We start from the raw sequence: 15,679 nt of genomic DNA, 5'->3' as shown, positions 1-15,679 counted from the left end.
ACCTTCTTCAAAACTAGCTCCATTACCTACAAAGGCATCTTAGTTGCAGACAAGCTCATCATTTCTGGTGGTCCTCTGCACAATGGCAGTCAGGACACCATCCGAGTGCAGACTAAGAAGGGTAAGAAAGAAAAGAAACAATACAGCAGGCCTTTTCCACCTATGCACCCAGGATCGGGAACAAAATCCTCGTATCCATCAGGACCAACCCAACACTGCTTCAATTTAGGAAAGTTTTGAAGACTCACCTCTTAAGAACACTACATTACGTTCTATTAATCAGCCACAACTGGGGGCGTGGCCAAGCCGCGGGCTAAGATGGCCGCACGGCGTTGAAGCTCCGCCATCGACCCGGCGCAAACCCTGCTTTCCTCGCCCTCCTGATGCGGGCGCGGGACGCCAGACACCGCCGCTGACCCTACTACGGCCCCGGAGTGCGCTGGGATGCGGAGCGGACCTCCCGGGCCACGGGGGCGCCCGGCGACGACCACATTATCCTGAGGCCTAAGATGGCGGGCTGATCCGGGAATGAGGGACGCGAGTGCGAGGAAGGCGGCCGGCCGAGAGACAGGTACCCGGGGGGCTCAGAGGGGGGGGCATTGAGCACCGTGGTGCTGTCTGGCGGGGACCCGCTTCTCTCCCTGTGCCGTTGCGGACCGGAGGACGACCGGGCGCTCGGCTCTTGCCCTGCGCTCCGGGCGCGGCCTCGCTCGTTATCTCCTCCCTGGGGCCCCGGGCTAATTCGGTCGGGGAGCCTGGGAGGGGTGGCGTGACGGCCTGCTAGCGGTGGGGGGGGGGGGCGGTTGGGGCTCTGCGCTGGGCCTGGCACCCGGGTTGTCTCTGCCTCGATCCTTGGGCCCTCTCTGGGTTTGCCATGTGCTCCGCGGCCGGTTTGTGCGATCCTCCCTTGCCCCTTCCGGCGGCGTCGAGTCGCGGCTGCTGACTACATCGCGCTGGTGCACTTGATGTTCCATTGGGACCCTGCTGGCTCCATGGAGTTGTGGCCCTTGCCTGCTGCACAGTGAGGTCGAGATCTGTCCGGTGCCCGGTGGGCCCAACAACGCCCGTGGTCCAGAACAGATTGGCTAAGGGTTGGCCTGCGCCGTTTGACTGACGCTCCATCGAACCGGCGCCTCCCCTGCTCTACACACGACTGGCTGGTGGCCGTCTGGCGGTTGTGGGCATGGGTCGCAAAGACCCCAAACAGAAAACGCTGCAGTTCGAGAAACTGTCTGAGCAGCCCGCGGAAAACCGCCCTGACATGCCGGACCCGGCTGGTGGAGCGACCGGCGGCTCGACGGCCCGTGCCCCGTCCCCGGACTGGCTACAGGAGATGCGCGCTGGCTTCAGGGCCCTGGATGGTCGCTTTGACGCCCTAGATAAGACTCTGGAAACTATGGGGGCCAAAATCCAGGCCCACGACAAGCGTTTGGGAGAGGCTGAGGCCCGGATCTCTGCAGTGGAGGATAAATCGGTGCAGGAGATCAAAAGGGTGGACAGATTGGAGCGCATATTGAAGGAAGTGGCCAGCAAAAACGAAGATTTGGAATCGCGCAGTCGGCGCAACAATGTGCGAATTATTGGGGTTCCGGAGTCCACGGCCACGGGCAGGCTTGATGTTTTTGTGGAACAACTGTTGGCTGATATCTTTGGGAGAGACTCCTTCACTCCTGGCTTCGTGGTGGAGCGTGCTCACCGCTCCCTGGGGCCGAGACCTAACCCGGGGCTTCCGCCTCGCCCGCTGATTGCCCGCATTATGAACTTCCGAGACCGCGACACTGCCTTGCGGCTTGCCAGAGAGAAGGGCGAGATTACCTGGCAGGGCTCAAGACTCTCATTCTACCCAGACTTCACCGCCATGGTCCAGGAGGCCAGGCGTAAGTATGCGGGGGTGAAGGCGGCGCTCCGGAACCTGGGCCTTAAATATGGCATGCTCTATCAGGCCCGGCTCCGGGTCGAGGTTGATGGCCGAGCTCGGCTATTTGACAATCCCGCTGCGGTGCAGGATTTTTGCCGTACCTACAAGCCGCGCAGAGGCCAGCCGGGGGGGGATGAGGGTGGACGGTCTCCCCCTGGTAGTGGGACTGCGGGCAGCCAGGACCTGTTCTTGACCTCCGGTGTCGGCTGAGACGGCGCCCGTCACCGAACTTTGCACTGTTTGACTTTGGTTATTTGAGGACGTATTAACATTTGGAGTATATTTGTGCTGCAGCGCTGGGTTGATTGCTGATCGTTGTCACCCCCCTTTGGTTGAAACCGATGGGATCGTTTTTTGTTGCGATGCTCTGCTTTTTGCTGTTTGGTTACACTTGGTAAACTCTCAATGGCATCTTCTCAATCTTGATGCCAACACTCCCAGGATCCGCAAACCACTATTTGCCTTTAGACGCAATAAAAACTTGAGGAATTTATTAGTCAAGGCCAAATATGACAGCTCCAAGCCATCACTGGCACAACGATCCATCACGGGCAACCAACCGATCCGAGGCCACCACAAATGTGGTACATGTCATGCATGCGCCAACACCATGGTTGGCGAGAAGATCAACTTCCGCCATCGCTCAGTTGAACTGGGTGCTATGACCAATTGCCGGACCGCCAACGTCATCTACGTTATCCTGTGCACCTGTGAACTACCCTATGTCGGGGAAACAGGCAGGGAATGCAGGATACGCATCGGGGAGCATAAATCAAATATCAGAAGGAACAACCTCTCAGCCCCACTCGTCTCCCATTGGCAAGAGGCCGGACACATTGAAAGCGATTTACGCTATTCTATCTTGGAAAAAATTCAGTGCCATAAGGGCGCCAATATCACCAATATCCGCAAAAAACGGGAGGTTTTTTGGATTTTTCTTCTAGACTCCCAGAAAAACGGCCTCAACGAATCCCTTCCATGGGAAAACGCAATTTTATGAATCTCCGTGTTTGGTATTTCCACCAACGTGGCCACCCTGCGTTGTTAATCTATTACTTTCTGCTGTCCCCCCCGGTTCACCCCATCACACACCCACTTTGACCGTGTGTTACATGGTTCCTTTATCTGATGCTGTTTAAATTACTTGTCACATCTTTTTCTCGTAATTTTGCTTTTCTGTCTAACGAGCGAGATACCTTCTCCCATCTCAGCTTGTCATTTGCATTTTCCATCTAGCCCTTGGTTTATTCCTATTTCCGAGAATTGATTTTCAATCTTTTTTTATTCCGACTTTGCTCTTCCTTGATTGGCCCCTGCCCGGTGAGACCATGCTATCCTGCTATTGGCTGGCGATCATATTTAAAATTCTGACGTTTCACCCTTCGTTTCCCGCGGTTCCTGGCCACAGCAACCTGTTCCTCTACTCTGACCGATGAGCCCCGTGTCGGCTCTGAACTTGATGAAGCGTTCACTAAGGTACTTTCTCGGCGACGCTGATCGCTCCTTTAATTAAGTTCAGCCTTTTAGCCTTTATCGCATGCAGTTTATCTTCTCCCCCGCGCCTCTGCGGCTATAGTCCTGTATGTCAGCGAGGACGCATTCCTCTTTGCTTCGCGCATATGTTGTCTCCGGCGCAGACTGTTTCTTTAATTACATTCAGCTGTTTGCCTCCATCGCATGCAGCTTTCAGTATCTCCCCCGCGCCCCTGCGGCCACAGCTTTGCATGTCAGCGAGGACGTACTCCTTTATTCTTTGCTCATAAATAATGTTTTCATTACTTTTAGCAACTACGTCAACGCTCTTCATTTCTTACTTTACCTGCCATTAAGCGACGAACCTTCGGAGATTCCACGTTACCATTTCCTCTGTGAATTGGATTTATAAACGTTCAGGCTTGGTATTCAGACCCTCCCAAGGTATTATGAAACCTCATTTTCAACGTTTTGATTGTTTGGGCTATCCTTTTTCGTTGTTAATGTTTACACTCCCTGGTCATTATTCATGTTTACTTAGTTGTTTGACTCCAAAACTTATTCCGGTTTATATATTCTTCTCAGTTAACCCACGGACATCACGGAACTGACTTCCCGACCCGAGGGGATTTCCTTTAAGAATTTAAGAGCCTCCATTTTAAAGCTCTATATTATACTTGCCCACAGGTAATATTTGCACTTTCATTACTATCATCCTCTAAACGCACTTCATGTGTTGTTTAGTCTATCCTTTTTTTATTGGTTTATGCTTGTTTACCGAGCTGATGCCGTCCATTTATTTACTGAAACTGATGCTTCACCCGTGTTCTATTTTCGTCAGTATCATTCAGCCTGTTCTCTTAACCCTATAGGAACGTTCCAGTCAACTACCGTTTTCTTTATATCATATGGAACCTACATGAACTTAGAAGACTTATCCTATGACCGCCTCAGTCGCTCATATCTAAAGGCAAGCCCCATCCCCCCCTTTGCTTCTCTATCCTTATTTCTAGATTGGGTTACTAGTAAGCTCTATTGTTGACTTATCTGATTCTATTTTCTAATTGTTTCTACTTTCTAGAACCCCAACGCAAGTGGTACTATCCTTTTCCCTTATTGCCATCTACCACTACCATCCTTGAAGCTTCCCATTTACCTGAGTTGGGTGAGGCCCCATTATATTATTTATATCTATAATCATTTTTTACTTATTAATTTCTCTCTCTCAGAAGTGAACATAGTTTCATTGTTTGATTTTCTTATCCTGTTGATGCGTAGTTTTTCTGATCTGTTTTTGGTTCATCCATGGGTGGTCCATCCCATGCTAGATGACCAACGAGGTGCAGCAATATTGTTTCTCCAGATTTGGATTGCTCTTTGAACATTGGTCAAAATTTTTAATTTTTAATTCACTTTTTTTGTACCGAATATGAATATTTATTTGCCACCTAAAGTCTGGTCTATCTGTGACATGAGAATTAAGTTGTTGCATCATTATTTTTGATTTACTTTAGATTTACTGCACTATCTATTAGTATGTGTAAAGCTCCTATTATGTGTTGTTATTCATTATCTCTCTTCTATTTCTTTTTTCTTAAATCTTTTATATGTTATATATCTGCAGGCCCCCTGACATCAAAGAAAACGCCCTGAAGAAGGTGGCACCCCATTTTTATGGGTGATTGCACCGAAACGCGCGTCGGCGTGTCCCACTGCATTTGTCCTGACGCATCCCCCCCCCTATGAGCTAGCGGTGCCTGATCCTAGACACCCTTTCACCACGAGGAGATTTCCCCTCTGCTCACTGTTTTTGTCCCTCTACTTTTAATTAAGAGTCAATGTATGTTTTTACCATTTAAGGTTGATTGTGTATGAATGTATTGTATGCCTGATCATTTGATTGTTATTTAATTATACATTCACTCTTTTCTACCCCCGAAGGGGGCCCACTTTTTGATTACTATGTGTATTGTGTATTATCAATTATCATATGTGCATTCATTTTCTGTTTAGGAGCTATGTGTTAACTCACTGATTGAATTCGTTATCTTATATGATTTATATAAAAAAAACAATAATAAAAATATCATAAATCTTCTTTATCAACTGCCTGATGCCTTCTATGAGTGTGTGTTCCTCTCTTTATGGTGGCAAATTTGTTTATTTAATCAGAGAGATCTTCCTGATCCATTGATATATGTTTAGGTAGAGCATATTTTTCTTGAGTTGTTGATGAGCTTATTTTCCCCTTCGCTCTACCTTATTATCCTAATTGGGGTACCCCTGTTTCTAGTGGACACTTGGTATTACTGTCTAGAGCTATGTTCTTTTTTTACAGGATTGGGATTGCCTCACGTTTGCGTGGTTTGGCTGGGTGGGGGGAGGGGGGTAGGGGTAAGCAATTTTGATTCTTCTAATATGGCTATGTGTGAACGAACTTTATTGATACACAGTGACATCCCGGTTTTGTTGCTCCCATCACTTGCTGACTGGCATCAATGGCCCACATAGGTCTGAATGAAGCTCCGCTCAATCTATCGTTAATGACTTGGAATGTCCGGGGCCTGAACAACCGGAGTAAATGCAAACAAATACTGCACTACTTAAATCGGCACCGGGTGGACATTGCTTTTCTTCAAGAGACTCATCTGCACGCTCCAATGACCTCCCGCTTTGCAGCTTCCTGGGGCGCTCACCGATACTTTGCCAATTTCAGTAATTACGCCAGAGGCACTGCGGTGCTGATCCATAAGAGAGTCCCGTTTCAGTGCCAGACGTTTCTGGGAGACAGGGAGGGGCGCTACTGTATTGTAAAGGGGGTTTTGATGGGCCATGTTGTCACTCTTGTCTGTGTGTATGCCCCCAACACTGATTCCCCGGACTTTTTCCATGCGCTTGCGGCCCAACTGGTATCCCTAGCGCCGGCTGGCGTCCTGCTGGGCGGCGACCTAAACATGTTGCTGGATGTGGGGCTGGATAGCACCTCTGGGGCCACAGATTCTAAGCCTAGGGCAAGGCGCGCGTTCCAGGACCTTTGCCGTCGGTTCTCGCTGACGGATATATGGCGCAGGCGACACCCGAACACTACTGACTACACACACTTTTCAGGGCAGCACAACACTTGGACCAGAATTGACTACTGGCTCCTCTCCCCGGGCCTGTCCCCTTGGTTCCGCGCGTTGAGGACGTTACCGAGAACGTACTCGGACCACTCCCCAGTCCTACTTGGCTTAGACGTTCCTCGACCTGAGGGTTTTGAGTGGCAGTGGCGTTTCCCTGGGAGGGCGCTATTGGATGACCTTTTTGTACACGAGGTTTCCGAGGCGATAGAGGACTACTTCACCATAAATACTGGCTCGGTGGACTCGTGGGCAGTACTCTGGGATGGGTTCAAGGCATATATCAGAGGGGTTTGCATAGCTAAGCACGCGGGGGTCCTGAAGGTATTGCGCGCAACAATAACACAACTGGAGACACAGCTAGACGCGCTAGACACTGAGGCGCAGCAGGCACCCTCTGACGAGGTATTTACCAGGCGCTTACGCCTGTTGTCCGACTTCCGGGAGGCCGCGGACAGGGAGATCCTTTATCTGGGGAAATACCAGGTTGCACGTAGGTATGGAGAGGGGGACAGGCCAGGGCGCACGCTAGCGCAGGCCTTGCGACCACCATACAGCAAGTCCTTGATCGCCGAGGTGCGGGGCACGGATGGTGAGCTCCGCACAACGCCCGCTGAGATCCGGGACGAATTCCTGGCCTACTACACAGATCTATACACCACCAAGTTGGGTGACTCCGCGGCCGCTCGTGCGGCCTATCTATCGGAAATCGCTCTTGTGTTCCTGGATAGGGGCATGCAGGAGTTCATGGCGGAACCTATAACAGTGGCGGAAGTGCGGGGGGCGATCAAAGTGCTTCGGGGCTCTTCAGCCCCGGGACTTGATGGCTTCTCCGCTGACTTTTACAAGGCCTTTTCTGATCTGCTGGCGCCCAAGCTAATAGAGGTGTATGCGGAGGCCTTGGAGCGTGGCTCCCTCCCGTCTACTCTGAGTGAGGCAGTCATTGTGCTGCTCCCGAAGCCGAATAAGGACCCGACGTTGTGTGGGTCGTACAGGCCCCTCTCCCTCTTAAACACTGACTATAAGATCTTGGCCAAAATAGTAGCCAACAGGCTTTCCCAGCTGATGGAATTCATTATATCGCCCGCACAATCTGGCTTTGTCCCCCGCCGCTCGACGTCGCTGAATTTGCGTACGCTTTTCACGGTTCTGCACAGAATTAACCCGACCACACCGGCTGCAGCGATCCTCCTAGACACCGAAAAAGCGTTCGATTCCTTAGAATGGCCTTTCTTTCTTTCCGTCATGGAGCGCATGGGCATGCCTGCGAACTTCCTAGCGACTGTCAGACACCTCTATAGTCGCCCTACGGCCCGTTTGCGTCTCAACAGCACGCTATCTCGCCCATTCTCGCTCACGCGTGGTACGCGGCAGGGTTGCCCGCTTTCACCGCTCTTGTTTATTTTGGCTATGGACCCCCTGATTCGGCATTTCCAGGAGCGGCACCTCCACAGGGGTCTCCAGTTTCGGACGGGCCCATTGCTGGCCTCTCTCTATGCCGATGACACAATCCTGTATGTCAGGGATCCGCAGGCCAACCTTGCCCCCTTGATACATGAGATCCTTCGTTTCGGTAGCCACTCGGGTCTGGGCATAAACTGGCATAAGTCCATCATCTTTCCATTGACTAGTGGCACCTCCCCATGGGAGTGTGAGTTCCCACTGGAGTGGTGCCCGGACTCGGTGCGGTACTTGGGCATACAAATACATTTGAACACGGACGAAATCATCCGCCTCAACTATGGCCGCGCGATTGCGCGACTGGAGACTCAGGTGGATGGGTGGCTGCGGCTCCCGCTCTCTATGTCCGCTAGGATAGCTATTCTTAAAATGATAGTGCTCCCCAAATTTTTGTATCTTTTCAATAACATCCCTATCCCTCTGACCCGGGCCTTTTTCTCCACCCTGCGGTCCCTCATGATTAGACTGGTCTGGGGCGGGAAACACCCCCGGATCCGCTGGGCGACTCTCATACTCCCACAGGATCGAGGTGGCCTTGGAGTGCCTGATTTATATTTATACTACTTAGTCGCTCAGTGTGCACATGCCTATGCCTGGTATCACCCTGATGCTCGGATCCCATTCCTTCGCCCAGAGGCGGACTTTGTCCTCCCGGGTCGCTTGTCGGCGGTGTTGCCCAAAGGTGTCCCCAGAGACCCAATGGACATTCAAACGGTATCTACCACCAGCTGGGCGTGGAGCAGGCTCTCGCGCTATTTGGCTCAGCCTCTACTGTATTCTTCTTCCCTCCCGATACCCAACCCTGGGCTGTTACCGGGCACGGATGAAGCACTAGTGCAACGAACGTTAACGAAATTTGACCTCACCAGGATCGGGGACTTATACCCGGGTGGGCACATTTTCTCAGCGTCGGAGGACGCGCGATTCAGTGATGCTACATTCATGGACCGGTTCGTTCTTCGCCGGCTCTATTGCGCCGCCCGGGCGGAGATTAAGGGATTTCCCCTCGAGCCGGCCTCCTTGGAACCCCTCACCACCCTGATTGACACCGATACGGGGGCACATATTGTTTCCAAGCTGTACAAGGCGTGCGCAGCACGGGTCCCCTGTACGGACGATCGTGCGCGGGAGGAATGGGGAACAGACCTGGGTAGGCCTATCACGGACGAACAATGGACGGCATGTTGCAAGGTCACCGACACGGTATCACTGAACAGTCGTCACAAACTCCTACACTATAAATTCCTACGCCGTTGGTATATGACCCCTGTTAGACTCCACGCCATTGATCCCGCGCGGCCACACACCTGCTGGAAATGCGCTACACCACATGCCGATTTTGCACACATGTCCTGGACGTGTCCGAGACTGCAGACATTCTGGACACAGGTTCACAAGATCCTAGAAGAGATGCTAGGGCTTACACTGGTTCCCACTCCTGAGGTCGCACTGTTGGGTTATACCGTCAATTTCCCAAAGAATGTCCGTAAACTGGCCTCTCTGGGGCTTCTTCTGGCCAAGAGGGAGATAGCAAGGCACTGGGGGAGGAAGACAGCTCCCACGTCCAAGACATGGCTTACGGCCATGGCTTTCTGTAGCACGAATAGCGAGATCTACTCTAGTCTCCTCCCCACGATAGCGCGTCCTAGGGACATCTGGGGCCCTTATAAAACATACATTGCGGGCTTACCTAGCTCGACCCCGCCATCCCCGAATCCCGGAATAGCTCCCACTGGAGTGGGGTAGGTCGTACCACACCAATGTTACGCAGATGTAGTGGTCATGTGAGGGTGCGGACGCAGGGATATTTAGCTCCTGGGGTCAGGTACTGTGTGCCACATGGCGTTTTCCCATGTTCGAGATATGAGCAGGGGAGGGGGGTGGCTTTAGTACCCTAGAGACAGATCACGGGTCAGAGATCCCCCTGTTTCAGGTTCGGGCAGGTGTTGATGATGGATTGATAGATGGGGTCTTGTTGTCGGTTGCATTGATGATGTGGTATTGTTTATCTAAGGACCGGAAGTGTCACGATGTTGCTACTGATTTGCTTTTTGTTGATCGCATAGCCGTAAACTTTGTATTATTTGATTTGTCTAATTTCAATAAAACTTTTCAAAAAAAAATAAATAAAAAAAAATCAGCCACAACTCATCTTTCTCTTCTATTACTCATTGACTTTATTGTATTGTAATCTATATAGCACTTGCTACCCCTGATGAGGTGTTGAAGCGCTTTTTCGGCAAGTAGCACGCTACTCCGGAACCCATAAGGATTAGTGGTGAATTAGTATAGTGAAATTTGAAAGTAAATTGAGTGGTGGATATGTTAGTCAGTTATTTGGATTGAGAAGGATAGTGGAGGGATAGAGAAGGGAAAAAAGGTTTGCATTTATATAGAGCTTGTTATCCTTGATGGTGGGTAGAAACTATTTGTTTTTGGCGAGTAGCACGTCACTCTGGAACCCATACAGTGTTAGTGGTGAATTAGTATAGTGAAATATGAAATTAATTTGGGTGGTGGACATGTTAGTCTGTTATTTGGATTGAAAAGGATAGTGGAGGGATAGAAGGGAAGGATTAAGAATTTTTGGGGGGGAGCTCAGAGCAGTAAGAGGAGGCTTGGGATGAGTAAAAGGGAGGTGGAGGGGAAGGAGTCAGAGGGAGGGTTTAGAAAGGCTTGTTTTGGGGATCGGAATAGTAAAAAGGTATGAGATGATGCAAGGAGGGATGGAGTAGGGAAGTCTCAAAAGGGTTATTTTTAGGGATCATAGTAGTGGTATGGGGTGAGAAATAGGGTAGGAGATTGGATAAGGTGAATTAGAAGAAAAGTAATAAATATAAAAATACATAAATACATGGAAGGTGTGTGTATATAGATATATAGATATATATATATATAATACCTACAGGCGGTCGCCCGTAGGTAGTTATAGTTAGGACCTTGTTTCTATTAAAAAGTGTTTTTTCTTTTGCCAATATCTTTGACGCAGTTAGACACTGATTGGCTGTTAACAGTTGAAACCAGAAAGGTCGACCTCGAAGGTCAACAAAAGTATTTTTTTTAAATATTTTCGGCGGGTGGATACGCGAACTCTCCAGATCATAAGCTTGACTCTGATTGACTGTTAACAGTTCAAACCAGAAAGTGTTGGCAGCCATTTTGTAAAAACAACAGTTGATGGACAGAATGCAGAACAATGTCATACATTCACCCCAGTACAGAGATCTGGGCCTAAATCCATCGTTTTTTTGCTCACCATGCCACCCCAGTTTAGACCTGGCCATATGCAAATCAGTCTTGACCCTGTGCCTCATGGGAACAGTCCAGTCCGAACTGCCAAGCCAGGTCCTCCCTGGACCGGAAAAAAGCATCCTAGGACCGGTTTCAGGGTTTCACCCCTCTTCAGGCAGGATAGCTTGATTCCAGTGGCATGGAGAGCACGGGAGTCACGTCTGAGCATACCCGTCCCACTCGGGGTGACAAATGCAAAAACAACAGTTGATGGACAGAATGCAGAACAATGTCATACATTCACCCCAGTCTAGAGATCTGGGCCTAAATCCATCATTTAATTGCTCACCAAGCCACCCCAGTTTAGACCTGGCCATATGCAAATCAGTCTTGACCCTGTGCCTCATGGGAACAGTCTAGCCCGAACTGCCAAGCCAGGTCCTCTCTGGACCGGAAACAAGCATCTTAGGACCGGTTTCGGGGTTTCACCTCTCTTCAGCCAGGATAGCTTGATTCCAGTGGCATGGAGAGCACGGGACTCACATCTGAGCATACCCGTCCCACTCGGGGTGACAAATGCAAAAACAACAGTTGATGGACAGAATGCAGAACAATGTCAATCATTCACCCCAGTACAGAGATCTAGGCCTAAATCCATCGTTTTTTTGCTCACTATGCCACCCCAGTTTAGACCTGGGCATATGCAAATCAGTCTTGACCCTGTGCCTCATGGGAACAGTCCAGCCCGACCTGCCAAGCCAGGTCCTCCCTGGACCGGAAACAAGCATCCTAGGACCGGTTTCGGGGTTTCACCCCTCTTCAGCCAGGATAGCTTGATTCCAGCGGCATGGAGAGCACGGGGCTCACGTCTGAGCATACCCGTCCCACTCGGGTGACAAATGCAAAAACAAAATATGAGGGACAGCATGCAGAACAATGTCATACAGTCACCCCAGTACAGAGATCTGGGCCTAAATCCATCGTTTTTTTGCTCACCATGCCACCCCAGTTTAGACCTGGCCATATGCAAATCAGTCTTGACCCTGTGCCTCATGGGAACAGTCCAGCCCTAACTGCCAAGCCAGGTCCTCCCTGGACCGGAAACAAGCATCCTAGGACCGGTTTCGGGGTCTCACCCCTCTTCAGCCAGGATAGCTTGATTCCAGTGGCATGGAGAGCACGGGACTCACGTCTGAGCATACCCGTCCCACTCGGGGTGACAAATGCAAAAACAACAGTTGATGGACAGAATGCAGAACAATATCATACATTCACCCCAGTACAGAGATCTGGGCCTAAATCCATCGTTTTTTTGCTCACCATGCCACCCCAGTTTAGACCTGGCCACATGCAAATCAGTCTTGACCCTGTGCCTCATGGGAACAGTCCAGCCCGAACTGCCAAGCCAGGTCCTCCCTAGACCGGTACAAAGCATCCTAGGACCGGTTTCGGGGTTTCACCCCTCTTCAGCCAGGATAGCTTGATTCCAGTGGCATGGAGAGCGCGGAACTCACGTCTGAGCATACCCGTCCCACTCGGGGTGACAAATGCAAAAACAACAGTTGATGGCAGCCATTTTGTGACTTGGTTGAACCGAGTCGCAAAAAAAAAAGGTGATAAAATAAGAAAAGGGGCAGGATAGGAACACTCTGACCCCCTAGGGCTGCTCAGGGGGTGCCACAGGGACCCTGAAGGTCAAAAAAAGCATTTTTTACAATATTTTCAGGCAGGTGTCGCGTAGGGTCAGCAAATCCCCCCGGAAAAAAAATGTAGCGTGGTGTCATGGGCTTCGTTTAAGTAAGCCCTAGGGTGGGCCAGGTCGGGGGAGTATTATTTAGTTAAGATGTGGGGGCTACTTCTGTCACGGGGTTCGCCACCTCCCTGTTGCGCATATAATGATATGCTGGGGGCACGTAAGTGTGGAGGGGCTCAAGCCTCCCCGACAGTGTCCCGGGGAGCACGATTTTCCCGGGGCTTTAAATTTGATGGCAGCGGATCGCGCAGTGTCCCTTGAGGAGCTTTCCATGGCCCTGGGGATCGCCACCCCCGAGGACCGGTTGCAAAAATGTACTGTTGTGTCTACCCCCGGGACATTGCAGTTTGCTATGGCTCTGCTCCCGCCTTGCCATAGCAAACTCCTGCTTCGCTTTATGGAAGTGAGAGGAGGAACTTTGCTCTTGCTTCCATGAAGCGAAGCAGATTTGCTTTTGGCAAAGGGAGCTGCATGTCAGCAGCTCCTTTTGCCCAAAAGCAATGCCGGCTCCCACAGAAGGCGGGGAGCCGGCAGGGACTGCAGTGGCACTGGGGCTCCCCCCGCAGTCCCCAAACATTGTGGCCAGGCCCCGTGGCATGCGGTCCCCGGAGCCTAAAATGGCCTGGGTGAGTTCTGGGTTAGAGGGTGGCTCTAAAAAGAGCCCTTGTTTTTATTATGACTTTGTTGGAGCTACATGTAAGTGCGGATGCACAGCTTGAGGTTGTTAAAAAAGACTCTATTCACTTGATTGTGAAGTGTACTCCATCACTTCTGTAGATGTGATCCATATCAAAATGTAGATTGCTGTTATAGATGATCTTTGAGGTAAGCAGAAACAGCTTCATAGACATTCTTCCTAGCTTTCTCAATCTGCGAACAGAATTGATTTGAATATTTCCATTTCTGTCTTCAGCATATATTAGAATATACAAAGACAGTTTGAGGCAAAAGCAACATCAACTGTGCAAAGGTATCCTTCATTAGCATTTCCAGTCCAACCCCGGTCAATGTGCCTAGGTCATTGCCACCAAAGTGCACAATCAGGAAGTCAGGGGGTCAGAGATGCAAAAAGGTTTTACTCAAAGGCATCAATTGGTGCCACTTTAATCCTCTCTGTGCAATCCATTTAATATCCACATTTTGCAAACCTAGTTCTTTGTCAATACCTCTGCGTTCAGCATACCTTTGGCACCAGAAAACATAACTGTGCCCTACAACCCATAATATAAGCACATTCATACAACACATCTCAGGCGTGCGCAAAACCCTAGAGCAAAGCATAGTCAAAAAGGAGCACGCACTGGCCACATTAACGCACGCAGCGGATAGAGGGGAAACCACACCGACCCAAGTAGCAAGCGCTAAACCGCATATGTAGAGGCGCTAGCAGACCTCCGTAGGTATCATTTTAGAGTGCACACAACTAAGGTACACAAGGAAGGTAACAGGGCAAAACACATTTTTTGGAGAAAACCAGTAACTGATTGGCTGATGATCAACATTGTGCACAGAAAAATAGGATGCATGTTACTTTCATGAAAAAGCATGTTTCTGTTTGGTTAATAAAAAATGTTTGAAAGTTACAATAGATAGGATAAGATAACATGATGCAGAAGTCAACCACACTTGGTATTTGCATTTGGAAGTAACTGTTCTGAACTAAAATATATAGTGAACTTGTACCCTGCCACGGCCGTTGAATGTTGCAGAAACCGTTGCTAGGGAAACTGGCATTAAGGACAGTGGGGGAAGGGTTGAAAGAACTGTGGTATTACAATATGAAATGCAGATTTAAATACAAGTGATAAGCTATTAAAGTTAGTTTTTCTAAATCAGTAGTATGTTTAGAAGTGTGTTGTTTAAAATTAGCAGTAGTATTATTGGAAATTGTTTTTTGAACTCTTGAAAAGGTTCGAGGCTCCATGGTGATGCGGCAGCTTGGTGGAGTCACTACTTCACAAAATTACAGTACGAGTTTGAGGCACTTTCAGAAAAGAGTAGAGAGGGTTAATATGAGTAACCAATAGAAATGTGTTTTACAATTTGAAATAATGAAGGAACAAATTTGATTTGTTACTTACATTTATTTCTATGCAGAAAGAGAGGGAAGGTTTGCCATTACTGGTTTTACCTTGTTGAGAGTGATGCATTACATTTATTTTGTGAGAAAGAACATTTGTGATGCGTTTCTGATATTTGATATTCTGCAATACTATTACAGAAGTGAGTTACACATTTGTAAGGTGTGTTATGTATTGTGTAGTAGTGGTTCAGTCTTTGTAGTGATATTTTTAAGTTTGAAAATAATTTTTTTTAAAAGATGAACAAATTAACACGAAAGTGTGCTGTTTGAAATATGTTAATGCAGAGTAGTTGCTGAATAGTCAAGCTGCAAGAGAAAAGTGAGTTTGTTTTTAAATATATTTTTATTGCCATTTACAATTGTATACAGAACACATTATGACACATGATGAGAAAAGTGAGGTTTAAGACATGCTGGCAGAGGTATTAGTGATTAGGCTACTTTGTACGCTTGAAGTACGCTGTATATATTTAGATGTCTTTGTGAAATGACAAGTGTAGTCTGTCATGTTGAAAGGACTGCATGGTCTTGTGACTTAGGTACAGGGTTGAATTGGGATCCAAAATTGGCCAAGGCAACGTAAAAGAAATTGCCCACATTTGCAGATTGCACCTTGTCACAAAATACTGGGGGGGGGCGGG

At 49.1% G+C, this 15,679-nt stretch overlaps 1 protein-coding gene and 2 long non-coding RNA genes across 5 annotated transcripts in view; 2 read left to right on the top strand and 1 right to left on the bottom strand.

Moving 5' to 3' along the window:
* LOC146813651 (phosphofurin acidic cluster sorting protein 2-like) overlaps positions 1 to 15,679 on the bottom strand; it is a 1,059,532-nt gene that overhangs the window by 93,555 nt on the left and 950,298 nt on the right. The gene's annotated exons all lie outside the window — the stretch shown is intronic.
* LOC146813653 (uncharacterized) lies at positions 3,259 to 4,397 on the top strand. The gene is made up of 4 exons (XR_014962885.1): positions 3,259 to 3,394; positions 3,704 to 3,835; positions 3,977 to 4,078; positions 4,264 to 4,397. It is a non-coding gene; the product is annotated as an uncharacterized LOC146813653 (long non-coding RNA).
* LOC146813652 (uncharacterized) lies at positions 4,492 to 5,488 on the top strand. Its single transcript, XR_014962886.1, has 2 exons — positions 4,492 to 4,556; positions 5,016 to 5,488. It is a non-coding gene; the product is annotated as an uncharacterized LOC146813652 (long non-coding RNA).

Source organism: Triturus cristatus, chromosome 6 (assembly GCF_964204655.1).
Source record: "Triturus cristatus chromosome 6, aTriCri1.1, whole genome shotgun sequence".
Taxonomy (NCBI): Eukaryota; Metazoa; Chordata; class Amphibia; order Caudata; family Salamandridae; genus Triturus; species Triturus cristatus.
This window is presented reverse-complemented; position numbering and strand designations above follow the sequence as displayed.